The 18,869-nt window shown below is 41.9% G+C and overlaps 1 protein-coding gene across 6 annotated transcripts in view; it reads right to left on the bottom strand.

The window, feature by feature from the left end:
* The window catches only part of LOC125452305 (syntaxin-7-like), a 51,867-nt gene extending 36,858 nt beyond the window's left edge, over positions 1-15,009 (bottom strand). Inside the window, exon 1 of one of the 6 annotated variants that reach the window (XM_048530554.2) lies at positions 14,907-15,009. The gene's annotated coding sequence lies outside the window, so the exon portion shown is untranslated. Of the gene's footprint in view, positions 1-9,566; positions 9,589-13,992; positions 14,015-14,257; positions 14,381-14,521; positions 14,624-14,645; positions 14,730-14,906 lie in introns of those variants that run through there. The other 5 variants (XM_048530552.2, XM_048530555.2, XM_048530553.2 and 2 more) reach the window with 5 other exon arrangements.
* Between the last annotated feature and the right edge of the window lie 3,860 nt (positions 15,010-18,869).

Consider the following 18,869-nt stretch of genomic DNA (forward strand, 5'->3'; position numbering starts at 1 on the left):
AACAAAGCTCATGTCAGGGAGCCAAAGGGCTATGAAAAGCGTGAAGAAATCATGACAGAAGGAAAATAGACAAGCAACAACCAGCAATTTCCCTCTGAGCTATGCATTGCAAAACCAGTGAATAAGCCAGAGGAATGTAAACAGGGAGGAAAGAGAAAATATTTCTAATGAATAATGGCAAAGCTGGGTTGGATATGCAAGCAGAGCCAACAGGAAGATCGATGTCAAGGAAGAAAGAACTAAGCAATAGAAAATTTGAGCTGAGATGGGACAGACTGAGGTGATCCAGTGAATGGAAATGTTGCAATAGCAATAAGCCATTGGGGGAAAAAGGGAGTTAAATACAAATTAATGATATGGCCCAGATTTAAACAGAGGGTGATAAAAGCAAAAGAAGAGTACAGATAGCATACAGTTGGAGTATCACAACTGGATCAAACCATAAATGAGACGAAAGGTGAATCACAATTAGAACAGTGAAAAAACTAGTCAAATTTGAAAGAATATCATAGCATCCTGTACCTTACTGAGAGTATTGTCAAGTAACATTGATTTAAATCGCACACTTTTGCACATTCTAATCATTTCCTTTGCGTGTAACACTTCCCAAAACTACATACAAGACAATTTAACATGCCTTCTGACTCAAAACAGTACATGTTGTGTTAATTAGATCAGCAGTATTTTACTTAGTAATGTTTAGACATAGAAAAAGTATTGCTTTTATGTATTAACCAGTGGACAACAGCTTACACACCAAGGTGCCCTTTTATAAAATCAAATGAAATGCATCCACATTTGCAGGCTTCTCACAACAGAATTTTTTTCATAAACATTGATAAATACTGCTATGCACAGCAAAAGAAAACAAAGCAAACCTTCTTGAGAAAAGCAGCTGCTGAGGCCTTTTAGCTAGCCAGTCTAGATATTAAAATAGTAGCCCTGAACAAGGCCCCTTTCTCACAGCAAGGTATCCTGACAGAGCACAATGGTGGCCACAACTTCATTGGTCAGGTAAGTTGCAAGGTGAACAATAACTTTTCAGTGATAATGGGAACTGCAGATGCTGGAGAATTCCAAGAAAATAAAATGTGAGGATGGATGAACACATCAGGCTAAGCAGCATCTCAGGAGCACAAAAGCTGATGTTTCGGGCCTAGACCCTTCATAAGAGAGGGGGATGGGGAGAGGGAACTGGAATAAATAGGGAGAGAGGGGGAGGCGGACCGAAGATGGAGAGTAAAGAAGATAGGTGGAGAGAGTGTAGGTGGGGAGGTAGGGAGGGGATAGGTCAGTCCAGGGAAGACGGACAGGTCAAGGAGGTGGGATGGGGTTAGTAGGTAGCTGGGGGTGCGGCTTGGGGTGGGAGGAAGGGATGGGTGAGAGGAAGAACCGGTTAGGGAGGCAGAGACAGGTTGGACTGGTTTTGGGATGCAGTGGGTGGGGGGGAAGAGCTGAGCTGGTTGTGTGGTGCAGTGGGGGGAGGGGACGAACTGGGATGGTTTAGGGATGCAGTAGGGTAAGGGGAGATTTTGAAACTGGTGAAGTCCATATTGATACCATATGGCTGCAGGGTTCCCAGGCGGAATATGAGTTGCTGTTCCTGCAACCTTCGGGTGGCATCATTGTGGCACTGCAGGAGGCCCATGATGGACATGTCATCTAGAGAATGGGAGGGGGAGTGGAAATGGTTTGCGACTGGGAGGTGCAGTTGTTTGTTGCGAACTGAGCGGAGGTGTTCTGCAAAGCGGTCCCCAAGCCTCCGCTTGGTTTCCCCAATGTAGAGGAAGCCGCACCGGGTACAGTGGATGCATCATGGGCCTCCTGCAGTGCCACAATGATGCCACCCGAAGTTTGCAGGAACAGCAACTCATATTCCGCCTGGGAACCCTGCAGCCATATGGTATCAATGTGGACTTCACCAGTTTCAAAATCTCCCCTTCCCCTACTGCATCCCTAAACCAGCCCAGTTCGTCCCCTCCCCCCACTGCACCACACAACCAGCCCAGCTCTTCCCCCCCACCCACTGCATCCCAAAACCAGCCCTTCCTCCCACCCCAAGCCGCACCCCCAGCTACCTACTAACCCCATCCCACCTCCTTGACCTGCCCGTCTTCCCTGGACTGACCTATCCCCTCCCTACCTCCCCACCTACACTCCCTCCACCTATCTTCTTTACTCTCCATCTTCGGTCTGCCTCCCCCTCTCTCCCTATTTATTCCAGTTCCCTCTCCCCATCCCCCTCTCTGAAGAAGGGTCTAGGCCCGAAAGGGTCAGCTTTTGTGCTCCTGAGATGCTGCTTGGCCTGCTGTGTTCATCCAGCCTCACATTTTAATAACTTTTCAGTGTCAGCTTCAGGGTGAGGTATTGCCATTCATTCAACATTCGAAATTACAATCACATGGAACATCATGTCCCTGCATGCCAACCTCTAAGACCACCATCATGCAGCTGTCATCAGTGTTTATATTCCAAACCTGAAGTCTAACCCAGTTCATATGGATAATTTCTGTACAGATCTTTCTGAACTCTCCAGAACGTCCCTTCCAAGGGCAAAATTATCATCCTTGACAATTTCAACAGAGATCACCATCACAACATGGCATGAAAAAGTGCTTAGAAACTTTGGAGGCTTAGAAGCCACAATGAAAGCAAATGTTCAGAACTATGAAGAAAAAAAGTACCTTGTAAAAACCCAAATAAATTAGATCAGCAACTGGCAACTGTTTTCTTGTTGAGTGTTTTTTTTATTCATTCATGGGATGTGGAGGCTAGGCATTTATTGCCTAATCCTAATTGGCCAGAGGACAGTGAAGAATCAACCACATTTCTGTGGACCTGGAGTCGTATGTAGATCAGGAAGGATAGCAGTTCCCCTCCCAAAAAGAACATTGGTGAAACAGATAGTTTACTGACAATCAAGGTCAACATTAGATTCTTAATTACAGATTTTTATTGAATACACATTTCAACTCCTGCCACAGTAGAGACTGTCACACACCTCCTGCTGGAATGTGCCTTTGCAAAGGAAATCTGGAGAAAGACAGTGGTTTTTGTCAAAGTTCGTCCTGGGCAGCTCCGTGATGCAGGACTCCGTGCTCTACTGGCTGTTCCTCAGCGCGCACACCGAGCCTGCAGGACCATCAACTCCATGAAAGACGCTTTTTGGCCTGCCTGAAACTGGTGAGTCTTCCAGGCCAAGGAGATGACCTTGACTGAGAGTTGCAGACTGGCACATTCCAAGGTCCAGGGCTAGGTGCTGAGGGATGTACGAAAGCTTGGGGCAGCGGCCACCAAGGCTCAGTGGGGCAAGACTACTGAAAGACCTCAAATGCACTTAAATATAGTCTGGTTCAAGCAAGAACAAACTTCAACGTTTGTTTGTTTCCTTGATATGCTACTATACACAACCAAACTGCATTTGTGACACGTATCTATACAATGATATTTTTTAATGAATAAAGTATATTGTCGAAACAAGAAAGAAATAAAAGTGATAAGTGATGATCTGTTCGCAACTTAAAGGTCAGTTCATCACTTCAGCCAGCCAGTCAAGAGGAAAAGACAGCCTACAGTCAAGCATACTTTAAAAAGGGGTCTTGTGAAAGTGAAAGTATCCTACAAGGGAAATATGCAAAGCAGTAAATTTATATCAAACTACATATTTAGTCTATCATTAGAAAAAAATGTATTGAAAAGTAAAGTGTTTAAGCTTATGAAGAGAGACAGAAAGAGAAAGAGATATTGTGTGATAGGGTGAAACCATTCATACAACAGCCACTGATATTAAAATCTCACTACTGTGGATTATGACAAAACTTATATATTTATTCATATCCATTTGACTTATTTCAGTAAAAAGGAAACCCGCAGAAAATTGTGTTGGTTTGTCATTTTAGCCCAAGGAATTAATGAAATGTCTATCAGGTGAAATAACGGATAAGCCTGTGATTCCAATGAGTACAAAAACAAAATCTTAAATAAAAACAGAACACGGAAGTCTAAAATAAAAATAGAACATGCTGGAAAACTCATTGGGTCAGGTATCATCAGACGAGATCGACATGAAAAAATGTTAATTTTTCAGGTCTATAACTTCTAGAGATGCTGTTGGCTGCAGGATGTGAATGTTTCAAACATTTTAAATAATTGCTTGGTAGCACAAACTCTTAAACACTTAAAAAGGAGACAAGTCAAAAGTAGGACTATGATGGAAGAAACAGACTTGACAATAGGGATACCAATTTATACAGCATGAGCATAGGGTATTACCATTGGAAAGCAGCACACAGGGTTTCTACAGCCCCTTTCTAATCATAAAAAAATCTAATGTCTGGACAGACTCCTTTTACCCACATCAAACAGAGTCCCGTGTATTAGTAAATCATATCTTCTTGCATGTGCAAATGCATCACATAGGACTCAACTGATGATTTCAAACAGTTTCCAGCATAATTTTTATCACAGGTGGATTAGTTAATAAAGATTTCCAATAGCAGAACAATATCTAATTCTTGCATTTTTTGTTTTATTTCATCTTTAAAATTTAATTTTTAAAAAATACGGCTTGTCTTACTGAATCATCCATTTGTATACTGCTGTACTCTCACAATTGATAACAGAAATGCAGGATCAGGAACTGACCAATAACTACCTGAACTTTCCTCATCTTTATATTCAATAATGGCTGACATGCAATTTCATTCACCTGTATATTCTTCATACCACTTTACACCCTTGCACAACAAAATCAGTAACAAAACTGGTTAACCAGCTTTAAAATTTTCAGTTTACACAGCATCCATAGCTTCAAGTTCTAGGTTCACAGTATCCTTTGTATGAAGTGGCATTTCCTCTAACTTTAAAAACGTCATTATTGCCTATCCCTGCAACATTTTCAACTCAAAAGGGAATACAATCATATAAAAAAATCATTTTCTCATCCATCTCCTTTACAAATAATGTTCCTCAGATTCATAAAACGTATCTACAATCCTCCTTTTATAAAAAAAAATTTCTTAGCTTCACCTGTGGCAACCCCATCGAAAGGGATTCTCAGACATTGAAAAATATCCATTGGTGAATATTTATAACAACTAGAAAGTTTTACACATTGATAACTTATATTGGTTGAAAATTCTCATTAACTAAACCTTGGCAACAAAACTTCCACACATAAAGCAAGGGGCATATCTGTATGGGGCAGATGGGGTGAAACGGAGAGAGACATACAGACACAAAGAGACACACAGAGAGATATACACAGAGACAGAGCGACATACAGACGCACAGGCAGAGAAACAGTCACAGAGACAGACGGAAAGATAGAGTTGATGAGTTACTGGACTCTAGAGAAAACACTCCTGCAATGTTCATGAAAAAGGTTGTTCTCAGGTAATGTCTTGCAGTCCTAAATCAATTATGACAACTGAATGCTCATAAATTAAGAATATGGTGAGGTGAAATTCTCAATAATTTTATAAAATGGATTTTTCATTTTTGTATTCATGTTGGCTTTCCAATGTAAAGTTATCCACTCAATAATGTTTCACCTTCACACCTCTGAAAAAACAGTTAGCCTGGTAGTTTTGACTACCTGTTCCTCAAACTGTTGAGCACACCTTCTAATGTTGGGTCAAATGAAGTTGATAAAACAAACAAGGTTATGTTAATAATTTGCACATCTAGTCATCTCATGAGGATGGAATTCACAGATATCTTTGAGTTACTAATGACAAGCATTGTGTTCAACATTAGCCAGCTCCTATTGAAACTTTCTATGGGAATTTTCTAACCACAGTCAAATTTGTTGGCAGAAGAGAAAAAATTCATGACCCTGAAGTACATGCAAGTTCAGATTAAAGTGTGGTAACTTGGATGTCCAATGCCAGCGAATAACATGTATTAAATTGTAGGTGCCAGTTTACATTTCAATCCTTTTCCTTTATCTAGCAATAGCCAAAAGCAAATATACCTGGAAAGTACAAGTGAAACCATGCTAATCTAAAAAGGAATGGATTTGAGAATAAATTCACAAACAACTAAAAAGTTATATTGAAAAGGCCAATGCTTCAGTTGCAAATAGGTCACAGCAAGCACTTGTTCTGACCGTTGCCAAGGTTAGGAGGTCACCAGGATTGACCATATTGATGGCTATATGCCCAAACACGTTCTGTCCAGTGAACAGGCCACAGGGTCATGACCTGCTGGTCATACCTCTGTTACAAGGACAGTGAGATATGAAGATAATAGAAAAATATTGCAGGTGCTGGAAATGTGAAATATAAACAAAATGCTGGCGAAACTCAGCGGGTCTGACAGCATGTGTAAAGAGATGAAATTAACATCGAGTCTCATTATGACTCTTCTTGTGAACTGAAAGGAGTTGGAAATATACTAAGTTAGTGGAACATGTAGAACAGATTGCAAGGGCATGCAAAGCAAAACACAAAGCTAGTGAAACTCAAGGTAAAGGAGTGCTGGTTAAATAAAGTAAGTGTAGATGTTAGCTGTTAAAATGGGAAAATAGGCCTGTCTGCTGAGAGCAAATCCAGGATACAAACAAGAAAAGAAAATGGAGTTCAAAGGTCGCACTCTTGAAGCTGAGCACTGAGCCCTAGAGACCATAAAATGCAAAGGTGGAAAATGAGGCACTGCTTCTCCAGCTTGTATGCAGCTTCAATGGAACACTGTAGAAAGTGTGAGACAGAAATGCTAGCATGGAAGTAACATGGCTTATCGAAGTGGCGAGGAACTGGAACGTCAAGGTCATTCCTTTGGACAGAGCAAATATGTTCACAAAGTGGTCACCCAGTGTGCATTTGGTCTCACTAATGTAACGGAGATTGCAAATATGCTGGATTGAAAAGTATGAGCAAAATGCTGTTTCACCTGGGAGGTATGTTTGGGACCTTGGGCATTGAGGAAGGAGTATGTGAATGTGCAGGTGTTAACACTTTCTGTGATTGCATGCAAAGGTGCAATAGGGGAGCAGAGGGGCATTATGAATGATGGAAGAGTGGATGAATGCGTCATGGTGGGAATGGACCCTGCAGAACAATGACAGTGGAGGGAAGGAAAAGATGTGTTTAGCGGTCGCATCCTGCTGAATCTGGCAGAAATGCAGAAAATGATCCTTTGAATATGAAAACTGGTGGTGTGGATAGTGAGGATCCTTAACCATGTCTAACCCACTCTCACACCGCCCCTTCACCTTTTCCCTTCCTTCCCAGAACAACAGGGGTCCCCTTTATGAAATTTTGCTCCACATTTGCTTCACTCCTAACACTTCCTCACACCCCCTGGTTTCCACACAATAACAAAAGCATCAAAACCTGCCCATTCACATCCTCCCTACTCACCGTTGAAGGACCCAAACACAACTCCTAGGTGAAGCACTATTTTACTTATACGTTGCTCAATTTAGGCTACTGTATTCACTTCTCACTGTGCAGTCCCCTTTACATTGGCAAGATCAAATGCAAGTGCAGGCTGGGTGACCACTTTGTGGAACACCTTCATTCTTTCTATAAAAATGATCCTGAACTTGCAGTTCATTGCTATTTCAATAATCCACACTGCTCCATGCTCACATTTCTGTCCCAAACCTGCTAGTGTTCAAACAGATCTCAATGCAAACTGAAGGGGTACCAATTCATTTTGCACTTAAACATTTTGCAGTCTCTAGGACTCAATATTGAACTCCACAACTTTAGGGTATGATCACTGTATTCCATTTCTCTTGTATCCCCCATTCTCCCCGACTGGTTTGTGCCTTGTTGGCTGAAACAGACATATTTTCTCCTTTTCACAGCTGACAATTATCCCAATGTTACATATCACTCCTTTAACACCATTATTACTGCTTTTGTCTTATGGCCTGGGCACCCTTGTAATCTGTTCCATTTGCTCCTTATCTCCGTCTGTCCACAGCACAAAATCCACCATTTTCCAGCTCCTTTCAGTGCCATTGTAAAGTCATAGTAGATTCAAAATGTTACCTGTTTTTCTCTCCACAAATGCTGCTACAAAGCTAACTGACATTAACACTGCCAACTAAACGATAGTCACTACTGGTCATGCTCTTTGGAGGTTGACTGTTTGCAAGGGCTTTAGAAGAGGTGGAAAGAATCAAAAATCCTCCAATTGAGATAAGGGGAAAACAGAGGCAAGCGTGTTGTGTACCTTCATAAACTACTGTCTTACTCTGCAGCAAATAAACTTCACACCAGAATAGGATTCTTGAGCCATGTCAGGCAATGTTTAAGAGTTGACAACCCACAGCGTAAACCATTTACTTTTCAGTCAGATGGTTAACCACAGATTGAGAAGTCAGCAGTGGCAAAGATAAGGTCACATATAATTGTCCAGTAATTTAAATTCCACAAACCGGTTGCTCTAGAAAAAAGATCCAATTTTTAGTTAATGAAATCTAGAAAACTCAGTCTCGTCAGCTTTCCATAATCTTTCACTGTGATAAAAGTTCTGTACTTCTTCAAAACAACTCAGTTTTAAGGAACAGGTTTTTAAAAAAAAATGAGGAAGCTATTATACTTCCTTCCATAGTTATTAACTCCATCAGACAGACAGACATTAAAGTAAGTAAACTGCAGATGTTCTGCAGATGCATTACGTGTGTGTTTATGGAAAGGCATGTCAATAATAAAGATTGACAGAAACAGTAGTACATTTGGACCAAGTACAAATATCTGCAAGATCAACTAATCATTCTGAGTTCAATATAAACACATTCTTTTCTGCTATTACACTGTTTTTGAAAAATATTCTGAGGTGTCACTGAAAAAGGGAACCAACCGGCAACAAAGCTGTTTTCTTGAGTTTTAGTGCACCCAACCGTTACACTATCATTGATTATCATTTCCTCGTTGAGAAGAAAAATGACCAAACCTTACATAAAGTACACAGTATCTATTAAAGCAAGTGTTACACTTATGTACTGAAATGCTTCAAAGCAGTTTGCATCACCAGGTATTGTCCAGAATGTAATATTCTACTGTTACGCAGAGACAGTGGCCATCTCCAAAGGTACTTGACATTCAATACTTTTTATGACCCAAGGATTTCCCCAAATATTATTTTCCCAATTCATACTAAAGCAAATATCAGGATGATGATAAAATATGGACTATTAATTTTTAAACTTTGGTAACTGGATTTGGACTGAAATTGGTCTAAAAAGGAATAAAAGTGGCTTAAAATGGCCAGAGCAATCACCTGACCACAGCCAGATTTCACAAAATCAAAACAAAATTAATATTTTATTAAAAGGCATCAAGACGAGTCAATGCAGTCAAACATTAAAAAAGCCTATTTGGTTTAACATCTTTCTGGGAATGTTTAAAAAGTTGAAGGGGGAACCTTGCTTACATTTAGCAAAACTGAAAAAGAACTTTTGAGATGGAATACACAAAACAAATATACATTTTGAAGAGCAGAGATGAATTTTGGCTTGCCCTAATGGGACTAACTGTAGAACATATTCTCTGTCTCACGAGGCAACAAAATGCCCAGTGAGAATACTGACTCAAAAGATACATAATACTCACAGATCAAAGAATGAATGTAAATAATTGCCAATCCTGATGACCTAAGGCTCAGTGGTTAGCACTGCAGCCTCACAGCACCAGGGACCCGGATTCGATTCCAACCTCGGGCGACTGTCTGTGTGGAGTTTGCACATTCTCCCCGTGTCTGCATGGGTTTCCTCCGGGTGCTCCAGTTTCCTCCCACAGTCCAAAGATGTGCAGGCAAGGTGGACTGGCCATGCTAAATTGCCCGTAGTGTTCAGGAGTATGTGGGTTATAGGGGGATGGGTCTGGGTGGGATGCTTCAAGGGGCGGTATGGACTTGTTGGGCTGAAGGGCCTGTTTCCACACTGTCGGGAATCTAATCTAATCTAAACAAACAACTGCAGCCTCAAGTTAAAACTTCACACCTCAAAGACACCCTAAGGCTTATGAATTATATAGAACATAGGAAGGAGGTGGTGATCGAGGCCACTCAACTCCTCTTTCATGTCAGCTCCTTGACATTTCAAAAATCCATCTACCTACCCTTTAAACATATTCAGTGATTTAATCTCTACAGTTCTCCAGGGTAGAGAATTACAGATGATAATGGGAACTGCAGATGCTGGAGAATCCGAGATAACAAAGTGTGGAGCTGGATGAACTGCCTCCAATAAAATTAAATTCCTTTCTTAAGGAAGAGACCAGAATTATCCACAATACTCCAAGTGCAGCCTCACCAACACTCTGTTACAGTGGAAGAAGGCTTCCCTAGTTTTAAACGTCACACCCTAGCAATAATTCCAGCCAAAATTCCATTTGTATTCTTAAATATGTAATACATCTGAAATGCTAACATTTAGTATTTCAGGGACAAGAATACTCAAATCCCTTTTGCTGCACTATTTTGGAGTCTGTCTCCATTTAAACAATTGCCTACCTCTTGATTCTTCCTACCAAGTGCACAACCTCAATATCCTACATTAAGCTCCATTTGCCAACTTATTTTGCCTATTCATTCAACCCATCTATATCCCATTGCAGATTTCGTGTCCAAATCACAACATGACCTCAACACCTATTTTTATATCAGCAAAACTGCATTTGTATAATCTTCTCCCACCTCCAAATCATTAATATAGAATGTAAACAAATTGAGGCCGTAGAGCTGATGCTTGTGACACTCCACTAGTTATGCCCTGCCGATCTGGAAAAAACCCATTAATCTTGACTTTGTCTTCCCTGTGTTCACTAATCTTCAGTCTGCACCAATACAGTACCAATACTGTGAGCTCCTGTCTTGTGCAATTACCTTTTATGCGGCTCTTATAACCTGCCATTTGAAGTTACTTTAAATTATAGCAAAGTGTTTATTTTAAGAGTAGAAAATGTATACAAATGAATTTCAAATATGTAATATGCTGCCAAATGAAGATGATGTTATACCTTAAAGAGTAGTGGTAATTGAACTTTAATTAATTGATTATGTAAAGAACAGAGGCACAATTGAAGAATATTAAAGAAATATGCCAAGGATATCAACTTCTGTCAGTCAGCAGGCTGATCATAAAGGAATTGTACTAGAAATGCGTAATTTGCAAGTGCTCACGACAACAATAATTTTTTATAAACTAAACCAAATTTAATACAGAATACCCCCAGGATGAAATAAAAATTACCAACCACAATTCAAAATGAACAAAGTTATAACTTCTAGCATTCAAGTTTCAAATTTCAAGCATCTTCTACTAAAAATCAGTGGCTCATATATAGATCTTGCAAATACTATATAAACAGAAATAAACCTAAAAAAATGGTTTAATATACCGACTAGGCAACAATGTTGTAACCTAATCAAGAATTTCAGTACATAACACCTGGCCTTCACTGATAATTTAGATCAATGTTTACACACTATGCAGGCAACCTTACAACTCAATTCTGACAGCTCATTAGAAATACAAGTTCAAAAGTACTAGTTACTATTCAGAATGTAATAAAACAGAATCACAAGATAATACTCTCCCACCTCTTTCCCCTCTCTCCTCCTCTGCTCCTTCACTGTCAATCCCCCAAGAGAGACTCATGCATTTTCATAATATTTCTTCCTCTCCCCAAAGATTTGATTTCGTATAGTACTTTTCACAACTTAAGACAGTTGAATGAAGTTTCCAGTAAATTAAGTACTTTCAAAGCCACTGTTTTGTTGAGGGGAAAACAATTTGTATACAAAAGACCTACAAACGGTCATATTATAAAAAGCATTCAGTCCGGTTTTAGAACGTCGATTCACAAGGATGCGTTAGTCTGGGTATTAGGGATAACTCCACTGTTCTTCAGAATAGTGTCGCAGGATATGTTTTAGGTCAAAGCAACATGATAGACATGGGAGATAATGGGAACTGCAGATGCTGGAGAATTCCAAGATAATAAAATGTGAGGCTGGATGAACACAGCAGGCCAAGCAGCATCTCAGGAGCACAAAAGCTGACGTTTCGGGCCCAGACCCTTCATCAGAGAGGGGGATGGGGAGAGGGAACTGGAATAAATAGGGAGAGAGGGGGAGGCGGACCGAAGATGGAGAGTAAAGAAGATAGGTGGAGAGAGTATAGGTGGGGAGGTAGGGAGGGGATAGGTCAGTCCAGGGAAGACGGACAGGTCAAGGAGGTGGGATGAGGTTAGTAGGTAGATGGGGGTGCGGCTTGGGGTGGGAGGAAGGGATGGGTGAGAGGAAGAACCGGTTAGGGAGGCAGAGACAGGTTGGACTGGTTTTGGGATGCAGTGGGCAGGGGGGGGGGGGGGGGAAAGAGAGCTGGGCTGGTTGTGTGGTGCAGTGGGGGGTGGGGACGAACTGGGCTGGTTTAGGGATGCAGTAGGGGAAGGGGAGATTTTGAAACTGGTGAAGTCCACATTGATACCATTAGGCTGCAGGGTTCCCAGGCGGAATATGAGTTGCTGTTCCTGCAACCTTCGGGTGGCATCATTGTGGCAGTGCAGGAGGCCCATGATGGATATGTCATCGAGAGAATGGGAGGGGGAGTGGAAATGGTTTGCGACTGGGAGGTGCAGTTGTTTGTTGCGAACTGAGAGGAGGTGTTCTGCAAAGCGGTCTCCAAGCCTCTGCTTGGTTTCCCCAATGTAGAGGAGGCCACACCGGGTACAGTGGATGCAGTATACCACATTGGCAGATGTGCAGGTGAACCTCTGCTTAATGTGGAATGTCACAAGGGAGAACACGCATCATCCTCCGAAACTTCCGCCATTTACAATCCGACCCCACCACCCAAGACATTTTTCCATCCCCACCCCTGTCTGCTTTCCGGAGAGACCACTCTCTCCGTGACTCCCTTGTTCGCTCCACACTGCCCTCCAACCCCACCACACCCGGCACCTTCCCCTGCAACCGCAGGAAATGCTACACTTGCCCCCACACCTATCCCAGGCCCCAAGATGACATTCCACATTAAGCAGAGGTTCACCTGCACATCTGCCAATTGGTATACTGCATCCACTGTACCCGGTGTGGCTTCCTCTACATTTGGGAAACCAAGCAGAGGCTTGGGGACCGCTTTGCAGAACACCTCCGCTCAGTTCGCAACAAAAACTGCACCTCCCAGTCGCAAACCATTTCCACTTCCCCTCCCATTCTCTAGATGACATGTCCGTCATGGGCCTCCTGCACTGCCACAATGATGCCACCCGAAGGTTGCAGGAACAGCAACTCATATTCCGCCTGGGAACCCTGCAGCCTAATGGTATCAATGTGGACTTCACCAGTTTCAAAATCTCCCCTTCCCCTACTGCATCCCTAAACCAGCCCAGTTCGTCCCCTCCCCCCACTGCACCACACAACCAGCCCAGCTCTTCCCCCCCACCCACTGCATCCCAAAACCAGTCCAACCTGTCTCTGCCTCCCTAACCGGTTCTTCCTCTCACCCATCCCTTCCTCCCACCCCAAGCCGCACCCCCATCTACCTACTAACCTCATCCCACCTCCTTGACCTGTCCCTCTTCCCTGGACTGACCTGTCCCTCTTCCCTGGACTGACCTATCCCCTCCCTACCTCCCCACCTATACTCTCTCCACCTATCTTCTTTACTCTCCATCTTCGGTCCGCCTCCCCCTCTCTCCCTATTTATTCCAGTTCCCTCTCCCCATCCCCCTCTCTGATGAAGGGTCTAGGCCCGAAACGTCAGCTTTTGTGCTCCTGAGATGCTGCTTGGCCTGCTGTGTTCATCCAGCCTCACATTTTATTATCTTATGATAGACATGGCCTCAGTTTACACCTCCGACAGTACAGCGTCTCCTCGGTGTTGCTATCGAGTTTTAGCCTTGTGTTTTGTGTTAAAATTCTGGAATGGCATTTAAGCCCAAATCTTTCTGACTCAGACATCTGAAAAATACCAAATGCGCCCCACAGCTAACATAAGATTGCAAATTTCTCCCATGTACACCAGTCACTTACGATTCTTTGCTAAATAACCCACCATCACCGGCAAGTTCGACGGTAACTGTCAACAAGGGAGGGTTAAGAGAGCCCGAGCTGTTCTACATTATGTGTTGAAATAAACAGAAACGGAAATCTCAGCCTTGTGGTCACACAGAAACCCAGGCGCCCCGTCAGAGTTGCTGAACACGGTGAGAAATCTGAATAACTGGGAAACCTTTTTACTGCCACCCCGGTTAGGGTCAGAGAAATCACCGCTGGGAGAGGGGAGGGGGAGGCAAACCTGGGACTGTCTGGTCATTCTTGTCGGTTGGGATCAATTCCTCCACACAGACGCACTCATAAGAACGTCCTTCAAGAGAGTTCCCTGGCTCAATGCTCCCTTCCTCACAAACAGCTCTATACTAGTTACAGGGCGAGGAAAGGGAGCGGGGAGGTGGGGGTGGTGGGACTGGGGAGAGAAGGGGCTGATCTCCCCGGATCAAGGGAAAGGGGGGAACCGGCAGAAACACTGGACTGGACAGCGCTGGGTTGGGCTCTTACCCACCGGGGTTGGCTGCTTCCGAGGCCCGGCCGCATTTCCAGGCGGATCCCTCCCCCTCAAGGCTCAGAGCCTAGCCTGCCTACCAGCACCAACAAAGACCGGGAGATCAGTGTACAGCGGATCCTACCTGTTCGGGACGGTCACTCAACCCCACCTACCCTGACGGTACCACCTCGGCCTCTGACCCTACGCCGGCCCCGCCCCCTTGATCCGCTGACCTTACCCACCCCGCACCGCACCTGGCTGCCTGGCGCGTGCGTAGATTGTCGCTGGCGGCCGAAGAAGGGCCTTCCCTGTCGATATATTGTATCAGATCTGCCCTGTCCTTGAAGGCAAAGGGGAAGCAGTATGTTTCTGGGGTAAAATTTAAGTTAAAAAAGTGACTTGCGTTGGCGTAGGGCTTTTCATGACTTCCAAACTTGACAGCTGATGAAGGGCTTCTGAAACGCAGTCAACACTCGCAATACCGGAAGTGCAGCAGCCACCTTTGTACAAACTCTACAAACACCAACTTTCTAATGACCACCCAGTCTGATGTCGTGATGTTCATTGCGAAATAAATATTGGCCAAGGAAAAAGAGATAACCTCCGCGGACTTTGTCAAAATAGTGCTGTGAGGTCTTTTACATGTACCAGAGGCAGATGGACTCTCAGGCATCTCAACCAACAAGAGTGCTAGAAGTGCAAGATTTTATCAGACCTTCAAGAAGATCCAGCCTTGGTGTATCTACTAAGTTCCTGGAGTGCGATATATCACAGAATACTGAGCTGCTTTAGTGCAGAAGGAAGCCATTCAAGTGATTGGGTTTGCACAGGCCCTCTGGGCTGTTTGACTTAATGCCAATCTCCTACCCTTTCCTCATAAGTCTGCACATTGTTCCCACTTAAATAATCACTTAATACCCTCATGAATGCCTCCATTGAACGTGCTTCCATCACACTTCCAGGTAGTACATTCTAGACGTGAACCACTTGCTCTGTGAAAATGTTTCCTTTCACCTCATGTTTGCCCCTTTGCCAAAACAGTTAAAATGTCTGCCCTTTTCATCCTCTTTTACAAGGTGAAACAGCTTCTCCCTAACTACTCTGTTGAGAGCTTTCCTGATCTTGAAAACTTCTTTCAGATCTCTGCTGAGTGTCTTCCCTCCAAGGAAAATAGTCCAAACTTTTCAAATCTATCACCATTGCTGAGCATTCTCATCCTCATAACCATTCTTGTAAACCTTTTCTGTACTCTTTCTGATATATTCGCGTGCATCCTGATGTATGGCACCCAGACTGTGCATTATTCCCTAGCTGAGTTCCAACTAATGTCTTAAATGAGTTCAGCATAACATCCTTGCTCTTGTGGTTTGTGCACCTATTAATAAAGCCAGGGATACTATATGCTGTATTAACCTCACTCCTCACCTGCTTTCTTGCTTTTAATGAATTATGCACCTATATACCCAGGTCTCTCTGCTCCTGCACTCCCTTTAGAATAGTATCTGTTTTTTACTCTGTCTGTCCCCTTTATATCTGCATGTTCACCTCACAATTCTGCAAATTGAACTTCAACTGCCATTGATACAACCACTACACCAACTTGTCAAAATCCTTTGAAGTTTTATACTGCCATCCACACAGTTTACAATACTTCAAAATTTTTTTATAATTTGCAAAATTTAAAATTATCCCCTGTCAAAAGATTTCACATATATTGAGAAAATGTAGGGGAGGTGATGGCCTAGTGGTATTATTACTGGACTGTTAATCCAGAGACACAGATAATGTTCTGGAGACCTGGGTTCGAACCCCTCCACGGCAGATGATGGGATTTGAATTCAACAAATATCTGGAATTAAGAATTTCATGATGACAGTGAATCCATTGTCGATTGTCAGGAAAAATTCATCTGGCTCACTAATCTCCTTTAGGGAAGGAAACTGCCATCCTTACCTGGTCTGACTTGCATGTGACTGTAGACCCACAGCAATGTGATTGACTCTTAACTGCCCTCTGGGTAATTAGGGATGGGCAATAAATGCTGCCTGGCCAGTGACACCCTCATCCCATCAATGAATAAAGGAGAAAAAGCAATACCAATCCCTGGGAAACACCACAACACTAAGTTTCCTTCAGCTCGAAATATAACCATAGGCCATTACTTTCTGATTCCTGTCACTCTCACAGTTGTGTATACATTATACTCACTGGTACTTTTATCCCACATGTGGCATTGTATTAAATGTCCATTGAAAGACCATGTATACCACACAACTACCTTACCCTCATCACTTCTGTCTTATGTATTCAAAAAAATCCAGTGAGTTGGTTTGATATAATTTTCCCTTAAGAAATCCATGTTAGCGCTCTTTAATTAACCTGGAATTGTCCATGTGACAATTAATATGACACCAAAAATATTATTTTAGAAATTTCCACATCACCAAAATAAAGCTGATTTATAATTGCTAGACATTTCCTTATATCCTTTTTTGAAAAGGGCAAAATGCAATTTTCCAGCCTTCAGGCAACACCCCTGTGTCTAAGGAAAATTCGTCAGTTAGTTTTGAAATGAACTGGAGGCCAGATGCCACTTAAAGAATCAAATAATCAAACACAATCTATATGAAAATTTATTGACGACATGCATTACAATAAAATTAAACATGCTAGCATAAAATTTCAGATTTTTTTTAACCACATGACTATTATCAACATGTACTTGATATTTAACACATACAATGGATATTCTACAACATTTTATTACTGTTTTAACACAGGATCAGTGTATTGACTGTGTGATATTCTTGCTAAATGCTTCCAGGCTCTGGATTGTGCAACCTGGTATTGTTAATCCAATCTGCCATGTGATAGCCAGGTATGTAATTCATGTGACTTAATATTTCTTTGTGATGTGGTTGAGTCAATATCCAATATAACACGAAACTGAAGTGCAATCTCATTTAACTTTAAGAAAAACATTGTACCGGGGTTTGCTGATGTAGAACTAGAGAGTTAAAGTTAAGGATCAAAAGTCCACCCACTTTATTTTCTATAATTGATCTAAATGAAATCAGAAACACATCTACGTAAAATTTACAACTATTTTCTATCAATCAAAATAACTCCAGTGTTTTATGTTCTGTAAAACTTTGCCATTCATTTTGCCATAACAAGAAACATGTTACATAGTACTGCTAAATTTAATGTGATTAATATTTTTGATATGCATTATTTTTTAGCTATTATAATTTTCAATGTGCCTTAAACACCAGCTTAGCACATTCTGAAGTATCCTAGTAAATTCTCTTTGCTGGATTGGCACAAGTAAATGCTATAAGTTTTACATGAAGCTTGGTCCTTTATTTAATCCTTCTTGTGATGATAAGATTTTAGTTTAAATGCACAAATGAAACAACTTTGTCTTGTTGTAAAATAACTCTATTTCCAGATTTTTGAAATGAATTTGATTCTCAGATAGCCTTGATTAGATTTGTACTCATTTTTATTGATTGATAATGTAGACCGATGGATCACAAGTTCAACAGCAACAATTTGTATTTATGGAATACTATTAGCATAGTAAAAGGTTTTAATGTAACTCTTAATGGCATTACCAAACAAAATTTGATAATAAACCAAGCGAAAATAATTCAGGACAGGTGTCTAAAAGCTTAGATAAAGATGCAGGGATAGAATTTTCACTTTGGGTAGAATTGCCAGTTTTGGCACTCATTGCACTCAAAAGTAAACCTAATTTGAAATGTGAAATAACAAAGTGTAGAGCTGGGTGAACACAGCAGGCCAAGCAGCATCATAGAAGCAGGAAAGCTGACGTTTCGGGCCTAGACCCTTCTTCAAAAAGGCCTGAAACATCAGCTTTCCTGCTCCCATGATGCTGCTTGGCCTGCTGTGTACACCCAGGTCGAGACCTTGTTATCTCGAATTCTCCAGCATGTTCAGTTCCTACTATCTCTGAACTAATTTGAAATGTATTTGTTTTGCCAATGACAGAACTATGGCAAGAAATCTGGGCAATTCAAATGAGAAGTGATAATGGGAACTGCAGATGCTGGAGAATCCAAGATAATAAAATGTGAGGCTGGATGAACACAGCAGACCCAGCAGCATCTCAGGAGCACAAAAGCTGACGTTTTGGGCCTAGGCCCTTCATCAGAGATTCAAATGAGAAGCCCAGTGAGGCCTTTATTGACATCGGGAGCAGCTGATTGCTTTTTCCAATAAAATTCCAGTTGTTGAAATGGGATTCTTGCTGAGTATTGGCAACATTCATGTATATGGAGATTATTGTTTGTTTTCAGCCTTGTAATGAAGATCTTGCTACATTAATATGCAACTTCCCATC

The sequence above is a fragment of the Stegostoma tigrinum genome, chromosome 4 (genome assembly GCF_030684315.1).
Source record: "Stegostoma tigrinum isolate sSteTig4 chromosome 4, sSteTig4.hap1, whole genome shotgun sequence".
Classification (NCBI taxonomy): domain Eukaryota; kingdom Metazoa; phylum Chordata; class Chondrichthyes; order Orectolobiformes; family Stegostomatidae; genus Stegostoma; species Stegostoma tigrinum.